Source organism: Xyrauchen texanus, chromosome 40 (assembly GCF_025860055.1).
Source record: "Xyrauchen texanus isolate HMW12.3.18 chromosome 40, RBS_HiC_50CHRs, whole genome shotgun sequence".
NCBI lineage: Eukaryota > Metazoa > Chordata > Actinopteri > Cypriniformes > Catostomidae > Xyrauchen > Xyrauchen texanus.
In genome coordinates, this window is record NC_068315.1 from 21,184,237 (window position 1) to 21,204,485 (window position 20,249).

A 20,249-nucleotide genomic window follows, 5' to 3' on the forward strand; every position below is an offset into this window, starting at 1 on the left:
GGATGGCATGAGGGTGAGTAGATGATAGAATTTTCAGTTTTGGTGAACTATACCTTAACTAATCTAGTTAAATAAATACAAATACAACTGAATTGTTAGTGTTAAGAATATTTCTTTTAAGAAATGTAAACCAAATTTAACCTGTTTTTGAGTATTTTTAATGAAGAGCATTTTGTTTTATTTTGTTTTGTAATGACAGGAAATCCAGATTTGAACTAAAACAAAACAAAAATTCACAAACCTACTTTGAATAACTTGGAAATATTTACAAGCATTTCCTCTGTTAATGCAATAATAAAATAAAAAAAAACATAGACATAGAATTAAAAAAGAAATGTAAAAAATAAAATAAATTACACTTGACCATCAAAATAAGGGTTGCGTCATCTCTTAAAAGTTATTGTTCTGAGTTTTCTATTGATAATCAGATGATCACTCTCTTTATTATCTTCACTTCCTCCATTGATCTGTAAAACAATTAACTGAATTTAATACACAACGACAACCCCTTGTTTTAAAAAAAATTAAACTAAAACGTCATATACTCACCATCGTGTTATGCCATATGACTTCCTTAGATGTTAGGCAGAATGTTTACTTAGTTCTCATTCACTTTCAATGTATGGAGAAAAAATATACAATGACAGTGAATGGTGACTGAGGCTATTAGTCCCTAACATTCCGCCAAACATCTCCTTTTGTGTTCCTTGGAAGAATGTAAGTCATATGTGTTTGGAACAACATGAGGGTGAGTAAATGATGACAGTTTTCATTTTGTATGAACTTTCCCTTTAAAACAAATTGATTATAAACCTACTTTGTTGAGTTGACATAATCTTATAACATGATTCTCATTCATTCATACATGCCTAATGTGTTTCTAATGCACTCTTACATGATTAATGCACAGGACACTTTACTTACAGGATGAGAGGGGATGTCTAGAGGGGATGAAAATTGGGTCGTGAAGAGCTTTCGTTTGGATCTCTTGGGTTTGTTGTTTTCACAAGGAATTTGCAGTTCCAGGGATTTAACATTCACCATGCTCATGATCTTCTTTGCTGAGGAAGGAGTTAAAACTTCGGTCATGCTGAAATATAGTATAAAACACATTTGGCAGAGCGCTCCAATCGATGCCATTGACTGAGTCTAAAATTAAGAGGCAGCGCTGACCTTTGCAGTGCTGACCTTTGCTCCCAAAGAGGGTTGGAGAGCTCTGGATAAAGTCATCAATTCTTTTTCTTTTTTCTCTTTCAGGCTGGCTGGAGATTCTTGCTGTTTTAATTGACTTGTCTTTTTGCCTTGCACTGTGGGAGTCTGGTAAGTTGTAAAAAACATAGAACACAACTAACAAAGTGCATTATTGATTAAACATTACAGAGAAAGGCTTATTATGCCACAGGCACATTAAAGGGATAGTTCACCCAAAAATTAAAATTCTCTCATTATTTACTCACCTCATGATATCCCAGGTGTGTATGAATTTCTTTCTTCACCAGAACACATTTAAAGAAAAATAGAAATATATCTCTGCTCAGTAGTTTCTTAAAATGCAAGTGGATGGTGATCAGACTTTTGAAGCTTCAAAAATCACAGAACATAAACATCATCGATATGACTCCAGCAGTAAAAATCCAGAGCAAAATTAAGAGGCTAGCACTTTGAACTTTGTGCTCTTGACACAGTTTTATGCTTTAGTAGTAATTTAGTCATAATTAATCATAAACACATTGGTTGATTAGACATGCAGGGCTCGACATTAAGCATTGTCATGTGATTGTCCTCCGGACAAGTAAATTGGTCATTTACTTGTCCGAGTAAAAAAGTTACTTGTCCGGAAAGAAAAAATGAAAGAAAATATGAAAGATGGAAAAAAAAAAAGAAAAGCCTCCATCATCATCATTTAAACCTAATAGTGATTAAGAACACAGTGCAGAAAGAATCATTACTCACCCTCAAGCCTGTATGCATTTCTCTCTTCTGAGGATCACAAAATTATATTTTTGGGAGAATGTTAGTCACAGTCACTATTCATTGTTGCTGAATCTTTTTTTTCTCTCCATAAAATAAAAGTGATTTGAGACCGAAACTAACATTCTCCCTAACAACTCCTTTTGAGTTCCACGGAAGATAGAAATTCAGACTGGTTTGGAAAAACATAAAGGCAAGTAATGATGACAGAATTTTTCGTAACACTAGTTAGTTTCCATTCTTTAACATGACATAATGCATTAGATATTTTTGTAAAGTGTTACCAAACTTTCAATTTTTAGTAAATTATCTCTTTGAGAGTACAAGTCAATTCTCACCAGTTGCATTAAAAATGGCTGTTTAATATTGACAAAATGCATTGAAAAAAATTACAGATAAAATCCTGAGAACATTGCTGCTAAATCTGTTATGTTGTATATTCAAAACAGATATGCTAAAGATAGATAATACGTTTTAATTGTGTGTAATTTATTAATGTTATAGTATTATTATTATTATAATGTATATTGTACACATGGCAGAGAAAATACCTTTGATACATACATTAGATGGAGCTCTAAAAAGATGAGAGATGTAACAGATGCATGTCTGTTTCAAATGTTTCTCTTGACTTTACAGATGGTGTTATTACACAAAGCGTTTTTGCAATTTCTGCCTTTCTTGCTGTATTATGAGGGAGCGCCAAAATGTGATGAGACACATTTAGATTTCTCCAAAGTTGCGAATTTGTGATGAAGACAGCTTTGTTTTTTTTGTTTGTTTTTTTCTCCCCAAGTTGGAATGCCCAATTCCCAATGCACTCTAAGAACTCGTGGTGGCATGGTGATTCGCCTCAATCTGAGTGGCTGAGGACGAATCTCAGTTGCCTCCGCGTCTGAGACCGTCAATCCACACATTTTATCACATGAGCATGTGGAGGCTTCGCGCTATTCTCCGCAGCATCCACGTACAACTCACCGTGTGCCCCACTGAGAGCGAGAACCACATTATAGCAACCACAAGGAGGTAAACCCAATGTGACACTACCGTACCAATTGGTTGCTTAGGAAGCCTGAAAGGAGTCACTCAGCATGCCATGGATTCGAACTTAAGACTCCAGGTGTGGTAGTCACAGTCTTTACTTGCTGAGCTACCCAGGCTCCTGAATACAACTTTGTCTGTCTGATCCCATTCTTATAAACAGAAGCAATATGTTTATCGCATCGCTTGCTTATAGAGACGTGGTACAACACCATTCGCATGTCCAATTGACAGGTTTATACCCGTTTTTAAATATGTAAAATCAGTAAATATGCGCTTCCTCACTGCTCGCACTCACAAGCTGCTGAACGCTGCATGAGTGTAGGCGAGAGGGAGACACGATAAAGGGAATTCCCCGAATTTTGAAAGTGAAACAAGCGGGAATGATCTGCTATTTAGCTAACATTCGTTAATGAGATTTTAATCAGGCTACTTGTCTGTTCGGGCAAGTAAAATTCTGGAGGGGGCTGACTGACTGAGAGTGAGAGATGCTTTGCCGAAGCAACGGTGCAAAACACAACATTAGAGATCTTTTATGTTATTATGAGAAGGGTAAAAATATTTTCGGTTCATTATGAAACTGTTGCAGGAATAATTAGACTATGATTAGACTGACCGCCACAGTCTAGGTAATTAATGAGAAACACTGAGAACCGGTATCTCTTACACAGATATAACTTTAGCTTCTAACAAGTTTCTTGTTTTCACTTGTGTTCAGGAAACTGGCCTATAAAGAGTTTATTAAGTAAAATAAAGGTTTCCAACAGTTTTGGATTAATATATATATATATATATATTCTCTATAGAAATTTCACTGACTTTTAATACCATGGAAGCCATTAGATCTTTCTATATGGTTTCTGTGTACCTCCATCCCTGGCCTCTTTCTCTTTCTGGCTGTACATCTGAGTTTGAGTGTGTCTGACTCTTCCTCTCCTGGTCTTCTGACATTCATTTGGTCAGTTTTAAGTGGGGTGACACTGACTTCCAGCTCAGGTTTGGGGAAGCGCTTGTCTCTTAGACACTTCGTGGAAAGGACAGAGGTGTCCTATACTGCCACCTGCTTACAGTAATCACCAACAAGTATACAGATATAATGCAACAGAATGCACAGCAACTGATTACCATACACACCAGAACTATTCCAATCTTTACATGCTGTTTGCATTTTGCATTGTCTGATATCACTCTACTGAACTCTTGTGTTGGACAAAACGTTCGCCTTCATTCTCTGCCTTCAAATTGAAGGCCATTTTTGGACTGTCGTCTTTCTGGCTTTCAGATTTAAGAAAATTTTTAAGAGATTTAAAAATATTTTTAATAATTGATTTATAGAATGTTAACAACATTTCTTAGTCTTTCCTTATCATGACATAGATGCAACAGAGAAAATCCCAATAATAACCAAGAAAAAACTAAGATTTGCATTGATTGTTACAATGCTCTATAGTTAAGTAGAAGAGTTACAAAATTAATCTTTTTATAGCCAATATATTCACCAAATGAAGGGATTTGTTTACATATATTTCACCATATGAGGTTTAATGAGAAATAAGGTTTATTATTTTTATTTCTCCTCTAGAGGCCACTGTTATAATGTAGAACAAGCCGTTCTAACTATAGATTCCTCCATAAAAAATAAATAAATAAAATAAATTAAAATAAATATATATATATATATATAAATTGGGTTGGGGAGTAACAGGATAATGTATTTAAAATACAAAATATAAGTAACTGTATTCCACTACAATTTAACAGTTACAATTTAAATTTGCAGTTTTTCCCAGTTTTTCTATTATTTCCCAAATATAGAGGGCATTAATTAACAGAATCAAAGAGGAAATCCTACATCTCAGAAACAACTGTAACTGTGTGCTGAATGGTGACAGTGTTCCTAGAGCGTAAGAAATTAAATCAGAGGAGTAATTGTAATTAACAGTTACAATTTTTAAATTAAAAAAGTATTTTGATTACTGAAGAGATTACTTTGCATTTTATTGTCATTTGTTTCATTTAATATTTAATCCTTTCAGATGAAAAACATTTATAAATATAAATGATGTGATCCGAAGTGCATTTGAACAGCAGTGAAACACTTTCTTATGACGTGTTACATTCATACGAGCAGACAGAGAAGAAAGTCTGAAGTAAGTTTGGAGCAGAAGAAATAGAAATAAACCTTGTGTGAATTGTCAGCTTTACGCCAAGCTAAAATGCTATTTTTAGCCATTTTACATTAACGTTACCAGGCACAAACATATTTTATTATCAAACAAATCCATGTTGGATCATAATTTATTTTTCTAGTAAGACCTTTGATAGTAGGGCAAATCATATTCTTGAAAATATATTTTTTTATTGTTTTCCTGTAACAAATATCTAAAAATCCTTAAAACAAGATAATTTTGATTTATCTTGTTTTAGAAACAACACTGCATGAGATATTTAGGTTTTTCAGAGAATGTATTTTTAACATGTGTCTTTTGTCTTACAGTACTGACAGAGTTTTTATAGTCAAAACAAGTGAAACAAATCTACTAGTGCTGAAGAAGTAATCCAAAGTATTTAGAATATGTTATTGACTTTGAGTAATCTAACGAAATATGATACAAATGACATTTTACAACATGTGTTCTGTAATCTGTAGTGGAATACATTTCAAAAGTAACCCTCCCAACCCTGTAAATATATATACACACACACACACACACACACACACACACACACACACACACACACACACACACACACACACACACACACACATATATATATTGCCTATTGCCATAGATTTTTGCAGATAACAAAAAGCAACCCTCTGCACCGATTCATTGGTAAATGGTAAAACCAAATAACTGGTCTTCCTCTATTATATATCGTAATTATATTAACCACCCTGATCTCTAGATATTGATATTTGAATCACCCATAAAAATAAAAAATAAACATATTGTTTGACTGCTAATCTTAACCACAGTCAGTGCACAGACAGAATAGAGTGATTATTTCAGAACTGAGCACTTTCAAAAGCAGACCACCATTTTAAAGCCTTGCTTAGGTCAGTGAAAACCTCTTTTCTGGTCTGCTATGAATATTCTTACACAGTTGTGTTATTCCTCCTGACGGCAGGTCACTTGAAAAGCTGGAATAATATTAACCCAGGAACCTGCTGCGTAAATAAATTACTACTCTGGGCTAAATCCTCCCCTCTAACCTGGGATAAAGAAAATAACGAGGCATGGATAGAGAGATGAAAAGGCTGATCCCATTACCAGCTCCAGATGCAGCCAGCCATGCTGGTTGCCCGCTAGTCGCCTGTCGCCTGGGCCACTCTCTCCTCTTCCCCCACGGCTCCATCATCCCCTTTTCCTGCCTCCTTTCCTGCTTATCATCTGCCTGCTCCTCATTAGGCAGCTGAAACCTCAAAAGAAATAATTTGCTATTACTGCCAGCTTCCTACAAAGTTATGAAGTCAGGGGGATTAAAGAGTTCTAGGTTCTTAACTTTGTGCTTTCCACAGGTCTGCTCTGCTCCTCCTGGGGTTTACCATAGACACCAACACTTTCTTTCTGACACATCACCTGCAGATTTTCCAGAGCTAAGAAGAATAGTGAGATGTTTGTGGTGTTTAGCTTCAGTTGAGGTGAGACACATTGTGTTTACATGTGCAGTTATATTTGAGCAGGTTTTTCGCATATTTGAACTGTAGTTTAAATCTGTCTGTCCAAGTATTCATGATACAATGCATATTTGAAGGATATCAATTGTGAAAGTGCTGGTAATACACATCACCTCAATCTTTTGGAGCATAACAAGGAGGCCAATTGATAAAAGGAAAAGAAAAATCTCAGCTCTGTTGGTCCATTCAATCAAGTGTATAGTGGTCAGACCTTTGAAGGACCAAAAAATAAATAAAGGCAGCATAAAAGTAATCCAGACACAAGTGGTTAAATCTTTTTATTCAGAAACTATATGGTTGGTGTGGGTGAAAAACATCAATATATAAGTCCTTTTTTACCATAATTATCCACCTTTAACCAGCCCCAACCAGTAGGTGGTGATATGCATGAATAATGTGAATGGCCAAAAAAACTAAAGAAAAAAGTGAAAGTGGAGATTTTTGAGTTTAATGTTGATCTGTTTCTCACCCACATCTATCAAACTGCTTCTGAAGACATGGATTAAACCGCTGGAGTCATATGGATTACTTTTATACTGAATTTGTACTTTCTGGCCCTACGAAGTTCTGGCCACCATTTACTTGCATTGTATGGACAAACAAAGCTGAGCTATTTTTCAGAAGAAAGAAAGTCATTCACGTCTGGGGTAGCATGAGAGTAAATGATGAGAGAATTTTTATTTTTGGGTGAACTATCCCTTTAACGTGAATTCATGCTTGATGAATCAGAATTACAATTCCATTATCTAGGTCTATTAATCTGACCTATCAAAAATCGTATTAGCATTTACACAACATTTAAAAAGTTGTTTCAGTCCAACTAAAATCTTACTTTTAAAGTGCATGTAAAAGCACTGAGTGTAACTGCATTGTGTTGTCTAGTAGAGATCAGTGTTGGGGAAGCTACTTTAGAACTTTGAGTTAGTAAATCCCCAACACTAGCACATTGAATTAGAATTAAAACAGACTTAAATCACCTTCGGTTATGGATTTAATCTCATTCAGATTGACCTCCATCAATTCTTCTTGATCTGTCTGTGTGGACTCTTTATTTAAGATTGCACGTATCTGCTCTGGCAAAATATCTGCAAACAAAATCGATCTTACTAAGGACAAAATGTAAGCCGATTTGTCACTAAGGACAAAATATAAGCCGATTTTGTTAACACCAAATGGTACTATGGGAAAAAAAGGGGTTTTAATTAAAATACATAGTGGTTACCTTCACAAGTTGTTTAGCAAAGCAGCATCTTTTCTTTTTCTTTGGTATGGTTAGATTGTACCTATGAGTGAAAAGAAACTTCATAATCCAGCCATCTCAGAAATGATAGCATCACACTGAGAAAGGCTGAGGAAAAAAGAGGCAATCACATGCTTTGTTTCCATCGAAATATTTTTGCATTTTTAAGCACATTTCTAAAAACTTGACTTATGAATTGTTGCGCATTTCCATCCAGTACGTAATGTGCATTATTATGAGGGAGACGCCTCGTCTTGATGGAGCAGCTGAATGACCTCTACCTGCTTTGGGGACAGCTTTATTTGCAAGATTGGAGCAAGTATCTTATGTAAATGCATCCAAGAGACACCGCAGAATAAGTGTAATATCTGATATAATGTGGGCTGAAATAGCTGCGATGCCAAAACACTGACAGTTTCTTTTCGAGCGAGATCATTCTCCATCTCATTTATTCTCTCCTCTGTCTCATCTCATGCCTTACAGATCTCATTCTCTGCTAGCAATCTCACTACATTCAGAACCTCCTCATGCTAGTTCAGTTTGCTCAACGTTTGCATGAGTTTGTCAAGCAGAATTTTCCAGCAATCATCTTTGGAGTCCTACTCCTGTTCATCCAGCCTCCCCTGCTGCTCTTTCAGAGCAGTCAGCTCTTTCAACTGCTCAGAGTCACTTCTTATTTGGGCCATGGCGAGCTTCATATCGGCTCAGTTAGTTCTGGTACTCTTGTGTCTGGGCATCTCGCTCACGTCTAAGCTCACATTTTCTCTCTGGTCTGGCTGAACTCCTGTGCTAGGTTATTGATCTGTCTGTCCTTCTCCTGAGATAACTCCACCTTCATCTTGCATTCATGAGGGAGAGTCTCAGTTTGGACACGTGAGAGCTGGTAGGCACTGAGGTCCTAGCGTAAGGATTCAATGGTTTGGACTTACTGCAAGACTCTTCTTGATGTTCCTTAATCAAAGCTTTGGCTGCATCAAGTTCTTCTGAAAGTAATTGGCCATCTTGGTCTGACAATTCCATCTGTATAGTTTGAGCTTTGAGCTTTATCGGCTGCTTGCTGAAGTAGATGCAGCTCATTGGCAAGAGCTTTGTTCTCTTTTGTGACTTTGATGACCTCTGCTCGCTCTATTACCAGGGAGGAAACAACAGTTTCATGTGTATGCATCTGCTTTGCCAGTCTATCAGAGAGATAACACTTTTTTCTCAAGTGAACACTGCTCAAGGTTACATTCATTCGGCTGGTCGTCTTTCATTTTGAGTTCTTGCTGGAGCAGTTGAATTTCCTCTGATTTAATTTCTTCCACTCTAGGAACACTGTCACCATTCAGCACACAGTTACAGTTGTTTCTGAGATGTAGAACTTCCTCTTTGATTCTGTTAATTAATGCCCTCTATATTTTGGGAAATAATAGAAAAACTGGGTCATTATTGTCAACAATAAAATAAAATATGTTTGTTTTATGTACAGTGGCCTCTTCAGTATTTGGATACTTAAAGGGAATAGTTCACCCAAAAATGAAAATTCTCTCATCATTTACTCTTTCATCGGCTGAACACAATCAAAGATTTTTAGAAGATTTCTCAGCTCTGTAGGTCCATTCAATGAAGTTGAAAGGGTGTTCAAATTTAAAGCTCCAAAATCAACAAGAAGGTAGCATAAAAGTACTCCAAACAACTATTTTTTTCTATAAATTCTCCTCTCTACTAAGTCAATCTGTAATTCACTTCTCCTTCTACTGTTTTTGGTGAAACACATTATTCGAGCATATCGCCCCCTACTGGGAAGGGAGGATAATTTATGATAAAACATGACTTAAATATAGATTTTTTCACCCACACCTATCATATCATATCTGAACACATGGATTTAACAACTGTAGTCATATGGATTACTTTTATGCTCCCTTTATGTGGATTTTGGAGCTTCAAAATTTTGCCACCCATTCACTTACATTTATGGATCTACAGAGCTGAAATTTTCTTCTAAAAATCTTAATTTGTTCTGGTGAAGAAAGAAAGGCATACATATGTGGGATGGCATGAGGGTGAGTAAATCATGAGAAAATAAAAATGTTTGGGTGAACTATCCCTTTCACACTAAAGTCATACTAAAATGTCCGACGTCATTGCATTAGAAACAAAATATCCAACCAAGTGGTATCTGCAAACAAATTATGTCAGACCATTTCTCTGAAAATATATTTTTTTTAATGAACATTTACTTTTAACAAACTGTGGCTGGTTACATGAAACTGTTCTAGACTAGTCTTATAAGTTAGATAGGTCTTAACTTTTTCAGTCAGTTGCATACAAAGTTAGATCTGTCCAATTTGAGACCAAAATGTAAGACAGCATAACTCTAGGCTAAAATTTTCAGCAGCCACCCAATCAAAATATCACTGCAGAACTTATAAACTGCAGAATGCGAGACGAATATTTAATGATATTCATCTCGTGTTTGGCGATTTACATCATCACCCTTTCTGAAATGCATCACGATTTCAACAATAAGTGTGATATTTTGACAAAAATGTTATAGTTTAAAGTTACTGTAAATAAACTATTATTGGAAATCTATTGGACATGAGTAAACTCAGAATATTATAACTAGTCCAATAAATAATAATAAGGTGTTAATTAAATAAGTTAGTTTAGTTTGATTCCACATACCATTAATCTTACAGTTCAATTAATATCCTTTTGTTTTAAACATTGCCCACCATATCTACACAGTTTAATCAAAAAATACATTACTTACATTACACATGAGATTCTTTCTTCTGCAGAACACAAATTAAGATTTTTAGAAGAATATCTCAGATCTTTTGGTCCATGCAATGCAAGAGAATTGTGATCAGATCTCAGACAGTCCAAGGAAGCGAAATGATAGGTGTGGATGAGAAACAGATCAATATTTAAGTTATTTTTTTATGTAAATCTACACTTACACTTACACATTCTGCTGTGGAAGTTACTTTCACTTTCACACTCAGCCACCTACTGGTTGGGGCTGGTCAAAGGTGGAGATTTATATTTACATCATATCGCTTCTGAAGATATTGATTTGACCCCTGGAGTCACGTAGATTACTTTTATGCTGCCTTTATGTGTTTGAAGAGCTTCAAAGTTTTGTTCACTATTCACTTGCATTGTATGCACCTACAGAGCTGAAATATTCTTCTAAAAATCTTCATTTGTGCTCAGCATAAGAAGAAAATCATACACATCTGGGATGGCATGAGGGTGTGTGAATGATGTGAACATTTTCAGTTTTGGATGAACTTTCCCTTTAAGTGTCCAAGTACTCTTTGGGGCCACTGAATCTCCTGTTGGTTAAAAGCTCAAAGTTATTAATAAAACGAGAAAGAGATTCTACAATGAAGACAAAGTATGACTGAACTCAGGTTAGCATATGCAATCCTAAACTTACATCTTTAGTAGCTGCCTCAACATTTTGGTCCAAAGCACTCATGCTTGATCATGACATCTTTCTCCTGACAGATTGACATGAGATCTCGAAATCTCTTTCTGGTATATATATTTCTAAAGGGGGCAAAAAACAAACACCACACACAAGAAGACATGCAGTCCATGTAAACAACAATCAATTACCAATTAACTTCAAATGTTAAAAGGGAAACATCAGTTAGGTTTTACCCTATTTGCCTAGAAGCTTTTCACATTGCAAGAGCAGAATAAAAAGAAAACGCCATTACTTCGCCACAGCGCTTGGTACTAAAACAGCTCTTGCCACAGAAATTCTTGAGAGAATCAATGTCATATTGAAAATACCCAATATTTTAAATACAATATTTTATTAATGGATTACAAGAGCACGACAGAAAATGTACAACCCAGTCTGTCAAAGTGACAGATTATGATTATTTGCAGTAAATGAAGAAGAAAGTTCTTCCCCTTTACAGAAATGGAACACACCCTTAGTTTTAAGACTGAGAAGTTGTTGGCTTTTGTGAAGCTCCTTGGTCATCTCCTGCAGCTGTGTCTTCAGAAGGCTGACTGTGAGTGAGTCAGGGACGTTTGTCAGGCACGTCTGTACATTCTCTGAATCTCCCTTTATCTTAAGCAGATCATCTCGCATTGCCTCGATCATGCTGTACAAAAGCTCAAACTTATCCTCCTTGAATAATGAAAGGGAGAAGAAATTAGATTTTCCAGTGCCATGTGTTCTATTATTAGTCTTTTCTGCTTTAAATAGCTTCAGTATATCATTATTTAAAAATGTGTGCAGATGTGGTCTGTTGGTTCCCAACACACTGTGTTCCCAAGAATACAAAACACTTACACCATTAGCAAGCTTTAAGTGGCGTTCACACATTGTTGCAACAAAGCGACAAGATTGTCGTGGCCAGTGATGCAGCAAAATTGAGAAGTTTAATTTTATACAAATGAGCAGTGGTGTGAAGTGCCGACTACTAATAGGGATGAAGGGCACACAATATCCGTCTCCAGTAAGATACTACAGTTGAGTGCAGGCCAGGTGAAGGAGAAGTTAATGTTACTGTGAGCAGTTTCACTGTTATATATGATTTGCATATGCCCATATGGAGGGATGTAATTATAAAATGATGCATGAAAACTGTGTCAAGCTGTAACGGTTACCCTGTCTTGTCTCACTGTTGCCCTTTGTTTGTAATTTTGTCACTTTTGTTATTCCTTAGTTTTCACTTTTGTCACCCTTGTACCTCCGTAGTCTTCCTGTCAGCCCTCGTGTTCACTGTTCATTGTTTTCACCTGCCCTCGTTAAGTTTGCCATTTGCTTCCCTCATTATCTTGTTTGGTGTTCTGTTTGTTCATTGGCCCCTTAGATCTATGTTCATGTGTATATATATCCTGGTTTTTGGTTTAGTCCCTGTCTTTCGTTGATTGTTTGTGAACGTGGTTGTGTGTAAGTGATGTTCGTTCCCATGCCTGTGTTCCCAGTTCCAGTGTTTTCGTGTTTTGTTTTCATTTTTGCCCATCGTGGTAGTTTTGTTTGTTCATCTCTGTTTGTTTCCATTCGTTTAAATAAAGTTAACTGCACTTGGATCCTCAACCTTTGTCAGCCTCAGTCCTCTTTCGTTACAGAACGAAAGACTACACCATGGATCCAGCAGTATTACGCGCCAGATACCACCTGCTCTGCCTGAGGCAAGAGGACCGTCCTATTGAGGCCCACGTCCGCGACTTCCTTAAACTGGCGGCTGTTGCGGACTTCTCAGACTCCTCCCTGGTGGTCTTCTTCAGGGAAAACCTGAGTGGCTGGCTGAAGGAGCGGCTGCCGCCGGCATCACGCGGCTGGACTCTCTGCGAGCCTGAAGTCACGCCGACCAGGAACAGCGTTCCAGCATCGCCAGTCGCCTCCCATGAGCCAGTGCGGCCCACTTCGTCTGCCCGGAGGAGGGAGAGAAGACGGGCTTCCGCCTCCCGGCCCGCGCTTGCCCCGGTCTGCGAGCTAGAGCCCACGCATGTCACGGTGAGCGAGCTAGAGCCCACGCATGTCACTGTGAGCGAGCCTGAGTCCTCGTCAGCCACGGTGAGTGAACCTGAGCCCTCGACCATCCCCGAGCCAGCGCCAGTAGCCTCGACCGTCCCTGAGCCAGCGCCTGTAGCCTCGACCGTCCCTGAGCCAGCGCCTGTAGCCTCGACCGTCCCTGAGCCAGCGCCTGTAGCCTCGACCGTCCCTGAGCCAGCGCCTGTAGCCTCGACCGTCCCTGAGCCAGCGCCAGTGGTCGAGCCCGTCCTAGAGCCAGCGCCTCCCAAGTCTCAAGTCTCTTGAGTCTTCCAGGGCTCCTCCCGAGCTTTCCAGAGCTCCGCCTTCCGAGTTTCCTGAGCTTTCCAGAGCTCCGCCTTCTGGGCTTTCCAGAACCCCGCCTTCCGAGCTTCCTGAGCTTTCCAGAGCTCCGCCTTCCGGGCTTTCCAGAGCTCCGCCTTCCGAGCTCCTTGAGCCTTCCAGAGCTCCACCTCCCGAGCTTTCCAGGGCTCCGCCCTCCGAGCTTCCCAGGGCTCCGCCCCTCAAGCAACCCGAGCCTTCCAGGGCTCCGCCCCTCAAGCAACCCGAGCCTTCCAGGGCTCCGCCCCTCAAGCAACCCGAGCCTTCCAGGGCTCCGCCCCTCAAGCCTCTCGAGCATCCACTGCTCCACCTCCTAGGCCTTCCTCTGCTCCATCTCCTGAGCCTTCCTCAGCTCCGCCTCCTGAGCCTCCAGAGCCCCCCCCAGCTCCGCCTCCTGAGCCTCCAGAGCCCCTCTCGGCTCCGCCTCCGGGACCTGTCCCTGTCCTGAGGCTGCCTCCCAGGCCTCCTAGACCTGTCCCTGTCCCGTGGCCACCTCCCAGGTTCCCTGAACCGGCCCTTGCCTTGTGGCCAGCTCCCGGGCCACTCAAACCTGTCCCCTTAGTGTGGTCTTCTCCCAGGGCCCCTGACCCGGTCCCAGTACTGTGGCCTCCTCCCAGGCCCCCTGACCCGGTCCCTGTCCTTGCCAAGTGGCCAGCTCCCGGGCCATCTAAACCGGCCTCTGTCCTGTGGCCACCTCCCAGGTGCCCTGAACCGGCCCCTGCTCTGCGGCCATCTCTCAGTCCACCTCAACCCGCCCCTACCCGGTGGAAGCTCCCCAGGCCACCCGACCTGGTTCCCAGCACACACCCCCAGAGACTGCTTATCTGCCCTCTCGCCCTCCTTGGTCTGTCTCCGTGTCCCTTGTGCCCCCCCTGGACTGCCTGTCTGCCCCTCGTTGCCCCCTGGACTGCCTGTCTGCCCCTCGTTGCCCCCTGGACTGCCTGTCTGCCCCTCGTTGCCCCCCGGACTGTCTGTCTGCCCTTTGTGCCCCCAGTCATTAGTCATTTGTTCTTCCCGTTTTTTGTTTTTGTTGATCGTCTGGTATCCGATCCTTGAGGGGGGGCTATGTAACGGTTACCCTGTCTTGTCTCACTGTTGCCCTTTTGTTTGTAATTTTGTCACTTTTGTCACCCTTGTACCTTCATAGTCTTCCTGTCAGCCCTCGTGTTCACTGTTCATTGTTTTCACCTGCCCTCGTTAAGTTTGCCATTTGCTTCCCTCGTTATCTTGTTTGGTGTTCTGTTTGTTCATTGGCCCCTTAGTTCTATATTCATGTATATATACCCTGGTCTTTCGTTGATTGTTTGTGAACGTGGTATGTAAGTGATGTTCGTTCCCATGCCTGTGTTCCCAGTTCCAGTGTTTTGTTTTCATTTTTGCCTATCGTGGTAGTTTTGTTTGTTCATCTCTGTTTGTTTCCATTCGTTTAAATAAAGTTAACTGCACTTGGATCCTCAACCTTTGTCAGCCTCAGTCCTCAATCGTTACACAAGCATTCTAAGTGAGTTCGAGTCATGCACTGATAATCATTTGTCTTGTTCATCTGATGCATTATGTGCTGCAGCAATTTATATTCAAACACTTTCTCCTCCAGAATGTAAATTTTTAGAGAAAGGAGAACTGATTTCTTGTCAAATTAGATTGACATCTTATTTTTACCAGCAATGCAACCCATTTGTAATAAGATTGGAAAGTCGTGTAGCTTTTCAAAAGGCATTTGATTTGGTCCCCAATCTTTTATGCAACCATCTGTATTCATCTTTGCTGCGTTCTCATTAGAGCTCACAGCCGTCATTTAACAGATCCTTAAGTACTCTAGCCTCCCTTTCTGCTCTTTCCTCAACAATTTCCTTCTCTCGTTGGAGACGTTTACTGAAACATTGAAAAGGAGCAACAGAAATTAGTGCATTTTTAATGTCTTGATGTGTTGATTAAGTCTTTTTTGTTGTAAAATGTAGTTTTACTTGTAATCTTTTTCTATGTTTGAGAACAGCTCCATAATCTCTGCAGTGACTTCATGATTTCAAGATTCTAGAGCCAGTTTTCCAGACACTTCTTTGGACAGATTCTCTCTGAACTCTCAGCTGAAACTGTGGAAGATGGATTACAGTTCAAAATAATATTGAAAACTTAAACTAAGATATTTATTAGGGCTGGGTGATGTATTGAGTATTAACAATAATATTGGAGCCAATATAAAATTAAGCAATATTGTGATAATTTAAATTCATATTCATATTATTTATCATTTAAATGTCCAAAAGGATTCATCTTCCTTGTCTCGTGACATAAAAAAATGTGGCAACAGTTGGTAAGTTTGATCACTGTTTATTAACTTATCAATTTACAATTCATGTTCACCTGTATTTGTGGGGTACTTTCCATAAATCAAAATGATTCAGTTAACTTTTAAGTTGGTAAATATAAACATTTATTATTGTTATAAATGTGCATATAAATTAAGATGATTACATATCGTTCTTCCAACATATGATATATGATTATTTTCAACTAGATATTTTACTGGCAATTTCTAAACAAATACATCAAAATTGCAATGTAAAATATCATGAAAATCTGAATATATATATATGAATACTTTAATGCCCTTCTTCTGCAGCCTCTAGCACATTGTTTTCCTCCATGCTCTCATCATCAGTCTCCACCTCTTCCTCATCCATTTCCTCATCAACTTCATCCTCCTGCACGTCCTCTAGGGTCATCTCCCAGCCCATCAGTGAGCTTCTCCTGGTCCAGTCCTTCTTGTCTGTATTATTGATTATCATGGACACATCCCTGGCCGATCTTTTGAGCACAATTCTAGGAGCTGGTTTTGTATTGAGGACCACTACCTATATGGCAGTGAAGAGAAAAAGCAAAAGAGCTAAATAAATGGCAAAGAATCACAAACCGCTTTAGATTAGTGGTTCTTTTTAAGATAATTTGAAGCCGTCGAGTCCAAAAGGTTCCTACTGACCTTCTGAGCCAGAGCTGAAAATGTTAGGACATTCAGGGTTTCATCGTACATGGAAGCACACAGGTTTATATTAATGATCATGCAGGCTTACACTCTCTGAAGGGGATTTGCTGTTGAAACCTGTTAGAAAATAAATTAAACAGGAAATTTGAATGACTGATGCAACAGAAAACAAATAAATAAAACAAATATCATGCAGCTTTTTAGACAAGATCATTGTTGGAATGACATACAGAGATATCCAAAATTCTTAATTTAAAAAGTTTTAGTATTCTGAGATTTTAAAGGATTAGTTCACCCAAAAATGAAAATTCTCTCATCATATACTCACTCTCATGCCATCCCAGATGTGTGACTGACTTTTTTCTTCTGCAGAACACAAAGATTTTAAAAAGAATATCTCAGCTCTGTAGGTCCATACAATGCAAGTAATATATACAACTCCAGATGGTTAAATCCATGTCTTCAGTACCGATATGATAAATGTGGGTGAGAAACAGATCAATATTTATGTCCTTTTTACTACTCATTTCCACTATCACATTCTTCTTAATTTTTTTTTTTGGCAGATTTGCATTCTTCATGCATATCGCCACCTACAGGGCAGGGAGAATAATTTATAGTAAAAAAAACAAAGGATTTGTTTCTCACCCACACCTATCATATCACATCAGAAGACATTGGATTTAACCACTGGAGCTGTATGAATTACTTACATGCTGTCTTTATGTGCTTTTTGGAGACTCAAAGTTCTGGTCAGAGCTGAAACTCATACACATCTAGTATGGCATGAGGGTGAGTAAATGATGAGAGAATTTTCAGTTTTGGGTGAAATATCCCTTAAGATTTCATTGCTTCAATTATAGCACACAAGATACACGTTGGAACATCTTCAAATCATACTGGATAACAAGGATCATCAGGTCTTGCACAAACTTATGGAATCCATGCCAGCCCAATTATACTTTTTTATTTTATTTCATTCATATTGATATGCTGATAATATAATATAATAATATTAATAAGATAATATAATATAATTTGTTTTCAAACTTTTGGACCCCACTGCATTTCTGACTCACTTGGATTGCGTTTGTTTGAGTCTTAGAGCGTTGATGCATTTCCCCAGAGTTAACAGGGTAGTGTTGATATTTCCAGCTTCGTTTAAGCGCTCTTCTCTGATCTTAGTCTTTGCGCATCACTCAGATCCAGCCAAATCACATAACGACAGACTTTAAAAGTAAAATGATAAATAAATAAATGCATCCATGTAAATTTAAGAGTGTAGTTAGTACCAGCATATACAGGTGAAACTCGAAAAATTAGAATATCTTGCAAAAGTTCATTAATTTCAGTAATTCTACTTAAAAGGTGAAACTAATATATTATATAGACTCATTACAAGCAAAGTAAGATATTTCAAGCCTTTATTTGATATAATTTTTATGATTATGGCTTACAGCTTATGAAAACCCCAAATTCAGAATCTCAGAAAATTAGAATATTACATGAAATCAATAAAACAAAAAAGGATTTTAAATACAGAAATGTCGGCCCTCTGAAAAGTATAATCATGCATATGTACTCAGTACTTGGTTTGGGCCCCTTTTGCATTAATTACTGCCTCAATGCGGAGTGGCATGGATGCTATCAGCCTGTGGCACTGCTGAGGTGTTATGGAAGACCAAGATGCTTCAATAGCGGCCTTCAGCTCTTCTGCATTGTTTGGTCTCATGTCTCTCATCTTTCTCTTGGCAATGCCCCATAGATTCTCTATGGGGTTCAGGTCAGGCGAGTTTGCTGGCCAATCAAGCACAGTAATACCATGGTCATTGAACCAGGTTTTGGTACTTTTGGCAGTGTGGGCAGGTGCCAAGTCCTGCTGGAAAATGAAGTCAGCATCTCCATAAAGCTCTGTCTGCTGAAGGAAGCATGAAGTGCTCTAAAATGTCCCGGTAGACGGCTGCGTTGACTCTGGACATAATAAAGCACAGTGGACCAACACCAGCCGATGAAACTTCACACTGGACTTCAAGCATCTTGGATTGTGTGCCTCTCCATTCTTCCTCCAGACTCTGGGACCTTGGTTTCCAAATGAGATGCAAAATTTGCTCTCATCAGAAAAGAGGACTTTGGACCACTGAGCAACAAACCAGTTCTTTTTTTCTTTAGCCCAGGTAAGACGTTTGACATTTGAAGCCCATGTCCAGGACCCGTCTGTGTGTGGTGGCTCTTGATGCAGTAACTCCAGCCTCAGTCCACTCCTTGTGAAGCTCCCCCACACATTTGAATGGCCTTTTCCTGACAATCCTCTCCAGGCTACGGTCATCCCTGCTGCTTGTGCACCTTTTTCTTCCACACTTTTCCCTTCCACTTAACTTTCTATTAATGTGCTTTGATACAGCACTTTGAGAACATCCAACTTCTTTTGCAATTACCTTTTGAGGCTTTCCCTCCTTGTGGAGGGTGTCAGTGATGGTTTCCTGCACAACTGTCAGGTCAGCAGTCTTCCCCATGATTGTTAATTCAACTGAACCAGACTGAGAGACCATTTAAAGGCTCAGGAACCCTTTGCAGGTGTTTAGCTGATTAGAGTGTGACACTTTGAGCCTACAATACTGAACCTTTTCACAATATTCTAATTTTCTGAGATTCTGAATTTGGGGTTTTCATAAGCTGTAAGCCATAATCATCAAAATTATATCAAATAAAGGCTTGAAATATCTTACTTTGATTGTAATGAGTCTATATAATATATTAGTTTAACCTTTTAAGTTGAATTACTGAAATTAATGAACTTTTGCACGATATTCTAATTTTTCGAGTTTCACCTGTAGGCGTTGAGGTTACCTACTCGCTTATTGTCTGAACTCGAGGAATAACCACGTCTTCAATCTGCAAGATTCAAAAGGAAAATATACTATGGAGGAAATATTGGAGTTAAATTTATAAATATTAATTGTCAAAATATTTAAATGAGTTACCTTCTGCTTGAGATGTTGTTGCGAAGGAGAAACTTTGATTTCTGCTTACAATTTTCACAACATTCAGTGGCTCATCAGCACTACTCACTTGAACCTTTTCAGATCTGAAGAATAAATACATTTATATATATATATATATATATATATATATATATGACAAATATCAATCAAGAAAATAATATGCTAATAGAGAAATTATAGACAAAAATATATATATTTTTTTTCACTTTTTTTTAGGAATAATTTAGAAGAAATGCTATTCTTATTACATTTACTACTCTCTGCTGTCTGTTATCAAGATAATTTGTACTGAGTAGATTGTAAAAGGTATTTGCAGACTTTTTAGAGACATAGATCCTTACTCTATTTTAAATAAAGAAATCTAAACCAACACGAAATGTGATTTCATATTTCACTGTTTCATTTATAATTTTATAAAATTCCACTTATTACAACAAAACTTGTGTAGCTTTAATTATACATTATATATGATATCGTATGAACAACCAGTCAGTAACTGCACT

At 38.5% G+C, this 20,249-nt stretch overlaps 1 pseudogene; it reads right to left on the reverse strand.

Moving 5' to 3' along the window:
• Positions 1 to 383: 383 nt before the first annotated feature.
• LOC127633189 (kinesin-like protein KIF20B) lies at positions 384 to 19,846 on the reverse strand (annotated as a pseudogene).
• Positions 19,847 to 20,249: the final 403 nt, after the last annotated feature.